The 10,558-nt window shown below is 44.1% G+C and overlaps 1 long non-coding RNA gene across 1 annotated transcript; it reads right to left on the bottom strand.

The window, feature by feature from the left end:
• Window positions 1-631: 631 nt before the first annotated feature.
• Window positions 632-1,305, bottom strand: LOC120969250 (uncharacterized). Its single transcript, XR_005763268.2, has 2 exons — window positions 1,009-1,305; window positions 632-894 (listed from the first exon to the last, which is right to left on the bottom strand). It is a non-coding gene; the product is annotated as an uncharacterized lncRNA (long non-coding RNA).
• Window positions 1,306-10,558: the final 9,253 nt, after the last annotated feature.

Below are 10,558 nucleotides of genomic sequence, written 5' to 3' on the forward strand. Positions count from 1 at the left end.
CCTCCTTTAATAGTAGAGAATTGGTCTAAGACTCACAACAGAGGGTTCAGATTTAAGCAGAACACCCTCCTTCACTTGAATTAAAGGCGCCCCTTCTTATTCGTTGCTGTGGGAGGCCATCACAACATCTATTATGTATATACCCTCATGCCACTTCTCTATGCCGCTTGGAAGCCATGGTTAAGGGCATGATTCAATCTTCTCAAAACCTCGAACCATTGCACTGCTAGTTTTCCATATCTACATAAATGGCGATTAAAAAATCATCCTGGAATACTCCTCACCTCCTCTCACGACTTAATTACCCTACCCAACACAACAAAATTATACTGGAGAGTCACGGAAACTGCATGGGCAGGTTGCAGGAAACTGAAGCTTGAGCAGGAAGGACAAATTTCTGCTCTCTTCACACGATACATTCCTTATTTACCGCTTTAATTGTTAAAATTGTTTGTTTGGAATTTTGTTGGGCCGGGTCAGGGCGATCCTTAGCGAGGCTTGTTTTTTAATGGGCTCGGTCCAATTATATGTCTTGTTTTGTGCATATTATTTTTTTCCTTCATGTTGATGACAACCCATAAATGTTGTAATTATTAATCATATATATGAAGCATCTCTCCAACAAATAAAATTATGCGGAGCAATATTATCATGTCTCCTTCATTCCACATTCACGATTACATGTGATTTTCAAGCAGAAGATGCTCCATAGTATATTAATTTCCATCTACGGATATTATGATCAAAAGTCTAGCCCCCTGGTTATGTTGCAGCAGCAGTAGTCGTACATCCTTCCTGGCAGGCAATTCGGCACAAAGTTCTTGAAGTTGTTCTTCAAGCAGAAATTGCTGCAAGTCGACTCATTGCATGGTACGATCTGGTGGCAATAATCGGCTGCAAATAAATATTGGTTAATTGTGATACTCCTACATACAAGTAGTTCAACTTGGAATATGAGGACAAAAATATGTATATGTATTTACTGATATCTATAACGTCATATTTTACCTTGTGCGTAGGATGATGACAAAACTATCATAGCCATGGCCATGACAACAAGAGCTGCTAGGAACATAACCGTGCTATCCTTACTGAGAAGTGCCATGATCAAGAGGAGATATTGAGAGGAAGAAGATGAAGGGGCTTGGCACTTCTTGCTTATTTGGCTTGCCTTCTAACAGAGTTCTCGTTCATGTATTGTGGGATCGTTGTTTGGTCTTTCTTATATAGATGCATGACCTATTCATTTCTAGAAAGATACTACAAAATTCATATCGGCCATTAAATGCACACTGATTTGATATTATTCTTAATTGATTGCCCCAAATGCAGCTAGCCTGAATCATACGTCTGCTTCTTTCCAATCGTCAGACCGGCTCTCTCCCGTTGATTTTCTTTCCATTGCATGGCTGAGACCTGAGAGACTTCAGTAACGGCCCACGATCCCCCTTATCCCGGACTTTCTTTCCATTAAACTACATGCATGCTTCTACCATTTAATTACTTTGCATCCTACGCATGATGTGCATCCAGCCTAACTTATGGTAGTATTTGTCAAGTTAACAAATCACAGACGTCTCTATGTGATGGAAGCAATTCTTTCTTCTTCCTTTTTTGCGGGGATGGAAGCAATTCTTTCGACGGGAGGAAACAAACAAATTATGCCTCAACAGGAAGCAATCTTATAGCTTATGTATATATATTAGCACTAGCAAATATGCCCGTGCGTTGCAACGGGAGAAAAATTTACCACACTTCTCTATGCAAATAAGTGTGGACTACAACACAAAGTGATGATTTCTGCTATGGATCACATCAATTGTTTGCAATACATGCTCGTTGCAACTGGAGAAAAATTCGCCACACTCCTTTGTGCGAATAAGTGTGGACTAAAACACAAAGTGATGATTTCATTTATGGCCCACATCAATTGTTTCCCATACGAAGAGTAATTGTGCTTTCAGCCAGACTATCTTTACAAAACGGCTAACAAAGATATGCATTGTTGATTTTGCACCTTTTCTAGTTGTATTTCTACATCCGCTGTTTTCTATCCACCCATGCATAATGTTGTACTAATTATTCATTGTTAATGCAAAGACATATGTAGGCTGAGACACAGAATGACTAAGAATTTCTCAGCAACCAAGAATTGAAAACATGGATAATTAATCTTTTTTGAACGTTGGAGGTTTTCTCGTGGAACATTCTTGTGGGGAAGCCAGAACAATTTTACCTTACACCTATTTCTTTTTCTTGAATCTGGAATGTTGTTCTGCTTGATAAAAAGATATCCTAACTTAATCAATTAAAAATATATCCTAACTTAATAGAAAGATGGTCTTTAAAATGTAATCTAAATATACATAAGTGGGATTTATTTTTTCAATTATAATTTATATTCTAACACAAACTTGGTGTGGCAATCAGCAGAATTTAATTTAGATGTCTCATTTATAAATTTATTTTGGTTAGGCCGACAGTCTTCACTTTTAAGAGAGGAATAGATCTACTACGTATAATATCATAGCTACTGAACATCACATAATGAAGTAATGCATAAGATAATTTGTGCAGTAAATTTTCATAGTATTACCATAGCCATAGCCGAGTAGACTTGATCGACGATCGTCATTGTCCAGACCAAGGACCTAGTGGAGCCTAATGTGAGTCTTGCCTGGACAAGAAGAAGACGGATAAGCGGATACAGACACATATGTTATAAGCTGGCCAGGACGTGGCCCGTGCTGTGAGGAGCATCAGGAGTAGAGGAGAGATACTTCGGCCAATCACGCAAGTGTGTGATCATCAGCACGTTCATGTTCACGTACAAGCACAGAACCACGCGTTCCTCCAGGGCCATTGCTAGCTCCTTCATGTGAAGCACATATGACAAGCGGGCTCTTCGCGATAAAATCTGGCTGACACCTCCTCCAAACCTTCTCCCGTACGTAGCGATGTAGCTGCGTATGCGAGCCGTCTTCTTCCTCACACGGCTGTGTGGCAAGCGCAAAGTTGCAGCCCCGAGATTTATGCTCGAGGTATGTGACGAATTCATCCTCCTGCTACTCGTGCCCTCCTGCTACTCAGAGTCTCCGAGAGATGATCTCGCATAGGCTTCGTTTCAGGGAGAACACGCTCACGGTTTCGGTTTGCGCCGCCACCGTCCGTTGTTGTCGTGGCATATCAGAGAGCCTCCTGTCCTCAAGCCATTCTTTCTGGAGCCATGCGCCCTACTGATTTGTTGTACGTCAACGTCGATCATGGCCTCCTATCCGATCTCCTCCTCTGCTCTTGTTTGTATTTTTCTGTTTGTGCTGAGCTCCTCTGTGTTTGTTCTCTTTCCGAGCTCAAACGGCTTCTGCCTCGTCGAGCGCGTGGAAGCCCTGCGTCTCCAATGGCGGGCATGGCGGGCTGGCGCGGCATGGAGTGAATACTGAATACCTGGGTGTTTCCTCTTGCTACAACGCCACACGTGAGAAGGTCAGATAGCGTCGCCGTCCATGATGAACGGCAAGGCAAGGAGAACAGCTGCCGCTGCTCCTGCGAGACGGCGGCGGCCGTGTAGATGGCCTGCTGTCTCTTTAGCGTGCTCCCGTGCTTCTGATGAGCCTCGTCACCTCTTGCCGACGCGCCGCCGCTGTGACATAGATGGATCGGCCGGGTATAGCAGGGGCTTTGTATATGTACAAGTACGTTCCGGTCAAGTTTTTTAGGATTGAACACGTTGAGATATGCATTGCCGATCTTGAACTGAAAAAGCATCCCAACGTGGTGAATCAGAAAACAAAAATTCCAACGTGTTCATCCCTGACTAACGGGTATAGAAAAAAAAACTTATGGTTTAAATCTCAACCATTAGTGTTTGTAGTTGATACAAAATCAAAGGATATAAAGAGATGACTTACGGAGAACTATGAAAGGCTCCGTCCTCTAGTATTAGGTAAAGATAAAGATTATTGGAGGCACCTTTCAAGCCTTTTTTTACGAGAAAACTTCCAATCTATTTATTTTCAATTTTTTTAAGGAGGATAACCCCCCGCCTCTGCATCAGGACAATGCATGCAGCCATATATTATTAATAGTGCAAAATCCAGCTGCCGAATACCATCGACCCGGAAATAAAGCGGAAAACAAACCCTGAGGCCGTATACCTCGCACAGTACCTCCCCTAGATAGCCATTAATCCCTATGGTACAAGACATAAAATAAACAAAAAAATACACAACTCCTAGACTACGCCTTCAAGAAGGGATCACCACACGTGCGCCGATGATGGAGAGTCCACCACTAGGTTGAACTCCGGATTCTCATCCACAAAGCCAAGCTTCAATCCACCACCTTTAGCAAGAACACGACACAGGCACGCGACGACATAGTCTGATCAGAGATCTTGTTGTTTCCACCGGAGTGGATAAACTCGTTGTTGAAGCCGTCTGTACCATCCGTCCTTATCCGTCTACCACACCTCGATTGCCAGATACCTCTCGAGGAGACAACGGAAGACAAAGACGTCTCATACCGCCTGCCTCCCGCTACTGTCGCACCACCTTCGATCCGACAACAACAGGCTAAACATGACACATTCGCCAGAGCCACCGTGCATCACCTGCCGATAGCAGGCATGACTTGACGTCTCCATATAAGACGTCGTGCGTAGCATCTGCCGGTAGCACATCCACCAGTGGCTTCACCTGCCAGTGACAGGAACCGCCCGACTGAAGGAAATATGCCCTAGAGGCAATAACAACGTTATTATTTATTTCCTTATATCATGATAAATGTTTATTATTCATGCTAGAATTGTATTAACCGGAAACGTAATACTTGTGTGAATACATAGACAAACAAAGTGTCACTAGTATGCCTCTACTTGACTAGCTCATTGATCAAAGATGGTTATGTTTCCTAGCCATTGACATGGGTTGTCATTTGATTAACGGGATCACATCATTAGGAGAATGATGTGATTGACTTGACCCATTCCGTTAGCTTAGCACTCGATCGTATAGTATGTTGCTATTGCTTTCTTCATGACTTATACATGTTCCTATGACTATGAGATTATGCAACTCCCGTTTACCAGAGGAACAGTTTGTGTGCTACCAAACGTCACAATGTAACTGGGTGATTATAAAGGTGCTCTACATGTGTCTCCAAAGGTACTTGTTGGGTTGGCTTATTTCGAGATTAGGATTTGTCACTCTGATTGTCGGAGAGGTATCTCTGGGCCCACTCGGTAATGCACATCACTTAAGCCTTGCAAGCATTGCAACTAATGAGTTAGTTGCGGGATGATGTACTACAGAACGAGTAAAGAGACTTGCCAGTAACGAGATTGAACTAGGTATTGAGATACCGACGATCGAATCTCGGGCAAGTAACATACCGATGACAAAGGGAACAACGTATGTTGTTATGCGGTCTGACCGATAAAGATCTTCGTAGAATATGTGGGAGCCAATATGAGCATCCAAGTTCCGCTATTGGTTATTGACCGGAGACGTGTCTCGGTCATGTCTACATAGTTCTCGAACCCGTAGGGTCCGCACGCTTAACGTTTCGATGACAGTTATATTATGAGTTTATATGTTTTGATGTACCGAAGATTGTTCGGAGTCCCGGATGTGATCACGGACATGACGAGGAGTCTCGAAATGGTCGAGACATGAAGATTGATATATTGGAAGCCTATATTTGGATATCGAAAGTGTTCCGGGTGAAATCGGGATTTTACCGGAGTACCGGAGGGGTTACGGGAACCCCCCGGGGGTTAATGGGCCATAGTGGGCCTCAGTGGAGAAGAGGAGAGGCGGCCAGGGCAAGGGCCGCGCGCCCCTCCCCCCTAGTCCGAATAGGAAAGGAGAGGGGGGCGGCGCCCCCCCCCCCCTTTCCTTCTTCTCCTCGACCTCTTTCCCCCTCTTCTCCTAATCCAACAAGGAAAAGGGAGGGGGTGGGAGTAGGACTCCTCCTGGCACGCCCCCTCCTGGCCGGCCGCACCTCCCCCTTGCTCCTTTATATACGGGGGCAGGGGGCACCCTAAAGACACAACAATTGATCGTTTGATCTTTTAGCCGTGTGCGGTGCCCCCCTCCACCATAGTCCACCTCGATAATATTGTAGCGGTGCTTAGGCGAAGCCCTGCGTCGGTAGAACATCATCATCGTCACCACGCCGTCGTGCTGACGAAACTCTCCCTCAACACTCGGCTGGATCGAAGTTTGAGGGACGTCATCGGGCTGAACGTGTGCTGAACTCAGAGGTGCCGTGCGTTCGGTACTTGATCGGTCGGATCATGAAGACGTACGACTACATCAACCGCGTTGTGCTAACGCTTCCGCTTTCGGTCTACGAGGGTACGTGGACAACACTCTCCCCTCCCGTTGCTATGCATCACCATGATCTTGCGTTTGCGTAGGAAATTTTTTGAAATTACTACGTTCCCCAACATTGGCATCCGAGCCAGGTTTTATGCGTTGATGTTATATGCACGAGTAGAACACAAGTGAGTTGTGGGCGATACAAGTCATACTGCTTACCAGCATGTCACACTTTGGTTCGGCGGTATTGTTGGATGAAGCGGCCCGGACCAACATTACGCGTACGCTTACGCGAGACTGGTTCTACCGACGTGCTTTGCATACAGGTGGCTGGCGGGTGTCAGTTTCTCCAACTTTAGTTGAACCGAGTGTGGCTACGCCCGGTCCTTGCGAAGGTTAAAACAGCACCAACTTGACAAACTATCGTTGTGGTTTTGATGCGTAGGTAAGAACGGTTCTTGCTAAGCCCGTAGCAGCCACGTAAAATTTGCAACAACAAAGTAGAGGACGTCTAACATGTTTTTGCAGGGCATGTTGTGATGTGATATGGTCAAGACATGATACTAAATTTTATTGTATGTGATGATCATGTTTTGTAACCGAGTTATCAGCAACTGGCAGGAGCCATATGGTTGTCGCTTTATTGTATGCAATGCAATCGCCCTGTAATGCTTTACTTTATCACCAAGCGGTAGCGATAGTCGTAGAAGCATAAGATTGGCGAGACGACAATGATGCTACGATGGAGATCAAGGTGTCGCGCCGACGACGATGGTGATCATAACGGTGCTTTAGAGATGGAGATCACAAGCACAAGATGATGATGGCCATATCATATCACTTATATTGATTGCATGTGATGTTTATCTTTTATGCATCTTATCTTGCTTTGATTGACGGTAGCATTATAAGATGATCTCTCACTAAATTTCAAGATAAAAGTGTTCTCCCTGAGTATGCACCGTTGCCAAAGTTCGTCGTGCCCAAACACCACGTGATGATCGGGTGTGATAAGCTCTACGTCCATCTACAACGGGTGCAAGCCAGTTTTGCACACGCAGAATACTCAGGTTAAACTTGACGAGCCTAGCATATCCAAATATGGCCTCAGAACACTAAGACCGAAAGGTCGAGCGTGAATCATATAGTAGATATGATCAACATAGTGATGTTCACCATTGAAAACTACTCCATTTCACGTGATGATCGGTTATGGTTTAGTTGATTTGGATCACGTGATCACTTAGAGGATTAGAGAGATGTCCAGATTCCGCAAAATGGCTTGAGGCCATGAAATCTGAGATGAGATCCATGTATGAAGAACAAAGTATGGACTTTGATTGACTTGCCCAATGATCGGCGAGCCATTGAGATTAAATGGATCTTCAAGAGGAAGACGGACGCTGATAGTAGTGTCACTATCTACAAAGCTAGAATTGTCGCAAAAAGGTTTTCGACAAGTTCAAGATGTTGACTACGATGAGAGTTTCTCACTCGTATCTATGCTTAAGTCTGTCCGAATCATGTTAGCAATTGCCGCATTTTATGAAATCTGGCAAAGGGATAAACAAAACTGCATTCCTTGATGGATTTATTAAAGAAGAGTTGTATATGATACAACCAGAATGTTTTGTCAATCCTAAAGGTGCTAACAAAATATGCAAGCTCCAGCGATCCATCAATGGACTGGTGCAAGCATCTCGGAGTTGGAATATACGCTTTGATAAGTTGATCAAAGCATATAGTTTTATACAGACTTGCGGTGAAGCCTGTATTTACAAAAAAAGTGAGTGGGAGCACTACAACATTTCTGATAAGTATATGTGAATGACATATTGTTGATCGGAAATAATGTAGAAATATTCTGCAAAGCATAAATGAGTGTTTGAAAGGAGTTTTTCAAAGAAAGACCTCGGTGAAGCTGCTTGCATATTGAGCATCAAGATCTATAGAGATAGATCAAGACGCTTGATAAGTTTTTTTCAATGAGTACATACCTTAACAAGATTTTGAAGTAGTTCAAAATAGAACAGTCAAAGAAAGAGTTCTTGCCTGTGTTACAAGGTGTGAAATTGAGTAAGACTCAAAACCCGACCACGGCAGAAGATAGAAAGAGAATGAAAGTCATTCCCTATGCCTTGGCCATAGGTTCTATAAAGTATGCCATGCTGTGTACCAGATCTATTGTATACCCTACACTGATTTTGGCAAGGGAGTACAATAGTGATCTAGGAGTAGATCACTGGACAGCGGTCAAAATTATCCTTAGTGGAATAAGGATATGTTTCTCGATTATGGAAGTGACAAAAGGTTCGTCGTAAAGAGTTACGTCGATGCAAGTTTTGACACTAATCTAGATGACTCTAAGTCTCGGTCTAGATACATATTGAAAGTGGGAGCAATTAGCTAGACTAGCTCCGAGCAGAGCATTGTAAACATAGAAATTTGCAAAATACTTACGGATCTGAATGTGACAGACCCGTTGACTAAAATTATCTCACGATCAAAACGTGATCACACCTTAGTACTCTTTGGGTGTTAATCACATAGCGATGTGAACTAGATTATTGACTCTAGTAAACCCTTTGAGTGTTAGTCACATAGAGATGTGAACTATGGGTGTTAATCACATGGTGATGTGACTTATTGATGTTAAATCACATGGAGATGTGAACTAGATTATTGACTCTAGTGCAAGTGGGAGACTGAAGGAAATATGCCCAAGAGGCAATAATAAAGTATTATATATTTCCTTATATCATGATAAATGTTTATTATTCATGCTAGAATTGTATTAACCGGAAACATAATACATGTGTGAATACATAGACAAACAGAGTGTCACTAGTATGCCTCTACTTGACTAGCTCGTTAATCAAAGATGGTTATATTTCCTAGCCATAGACATGAGTTGTCATTTGATTAACGGGATCACCTCATTAGGAGAATGACGTGATTGACTTGACCCATTCCGTTAGCTTAGCACCCGATCGTTTAGTATGTTGCTATTGCTTTCTTCATGACTTATACATGTTCCTATGACTATGAGATTATGCAACTCCCGTTTACCGGAGGAACACTTTGTGTGCTACCAAACGTCACAACGTAAATGGGTGATTATAAAGGTGCTCTACAGGTGTCTCCAAAGGTACTTGTTGGGTTGGCGTATTTCGAGATTAGGATTTGTCACTCCGATTGTCGGACAGGTATCTCTGGGCCCACTCGGTAATGCACATCACTATAAGCCTTGCAAGCATTGTCACTAATGAGTTAGTTGCGGGATGATGTATTACGGAACGAGTAAAGAGACTTGCCGGTAACGAGATTGAACTAGGTATCGAGATACCGACGATCAAATCTGGGGCAAGTAACATACCGGTGACAAAGGGAACAACGTATGTTGTTATGCGGTCTGACCGATAAAGATCTTCGTAGAATATGTGGGAGCCAATATGGGCATCCAGGTCCCGCTATTGGTTATTGACCGAAGACGTGTCTCGGTCATGTCTACATAGTTCTCGAACCCGTAGGGTCCGCACGCTTAACGTTACGATGACAGTTTTATTGAGTTTTGATGTACCGAAAGAGTTCGGAGTCCCGGATGAGATCGGGGATATGACGAGGAGTCTCGAAATGGTCGAGACGTAAAAATCGATATATTGGACGACTATATTCGGACTTCGGAAAGGTTCCGAGTGATTCGGGTATTTTTCGGAGTACCGGAGAGTTACGGGAATTCGTATTGGGCCTTAATGGGACATACGGGAAAGGAGAGAAAGGCCTCAAAAGGTGGCTGCGCCCCTCCCCTTGGTCTGGTCCGAATTGGACTAGGGAAGGGGGGCGCCTCCTTCCTTCCTTCTCTTTTTCCCTTCCCCTTTTCCTATTCCATGTGGGAGGAGGAATCCTACTAGGACTAGGGAGTCCTAGTAGGACTCCACCCTTCTGGCGCGCCCCAGGGGCTGGCCGGCCTCCCCTCCTCCATCCTTTATATCCGGGGGCAGGGGGGCACCCCATAGACACAACAATTGATCCTTGAGATCTCTTAGCCGTGTGCGGTGCCCCCCTCCATCAAATTACACCTCGATAATACCGTTGCGGAGCTTAGGCGCAGCCCTGCGTCGGTGGAACATCATCATCGTCACCACGCCGTCGTGCTGACGAAACTCTCCTTCAACACTCGGCAGAATCGGAGTTCGAGGGACGTCATCGAGCTGAACGTGTGTAGAACTCGGAGGTGC

The sequence above is a fragment of the Aegilops tauschii genome, chromosome 7, assembly GCF_002575655.3.
Source record: "Aegilops tauschii subsp. strangulata cultivar AL8/78 chromosome 7, Aet v6.0, whole genome shotgun sequence".
Taxonomy (NCBI): domain Eukaryota; kingdom Viridiplantae; phylum Streptophyta; class Magnoliopsida; order Poales; family Poaceae; genus Aegilops; species Aegilops tauschii.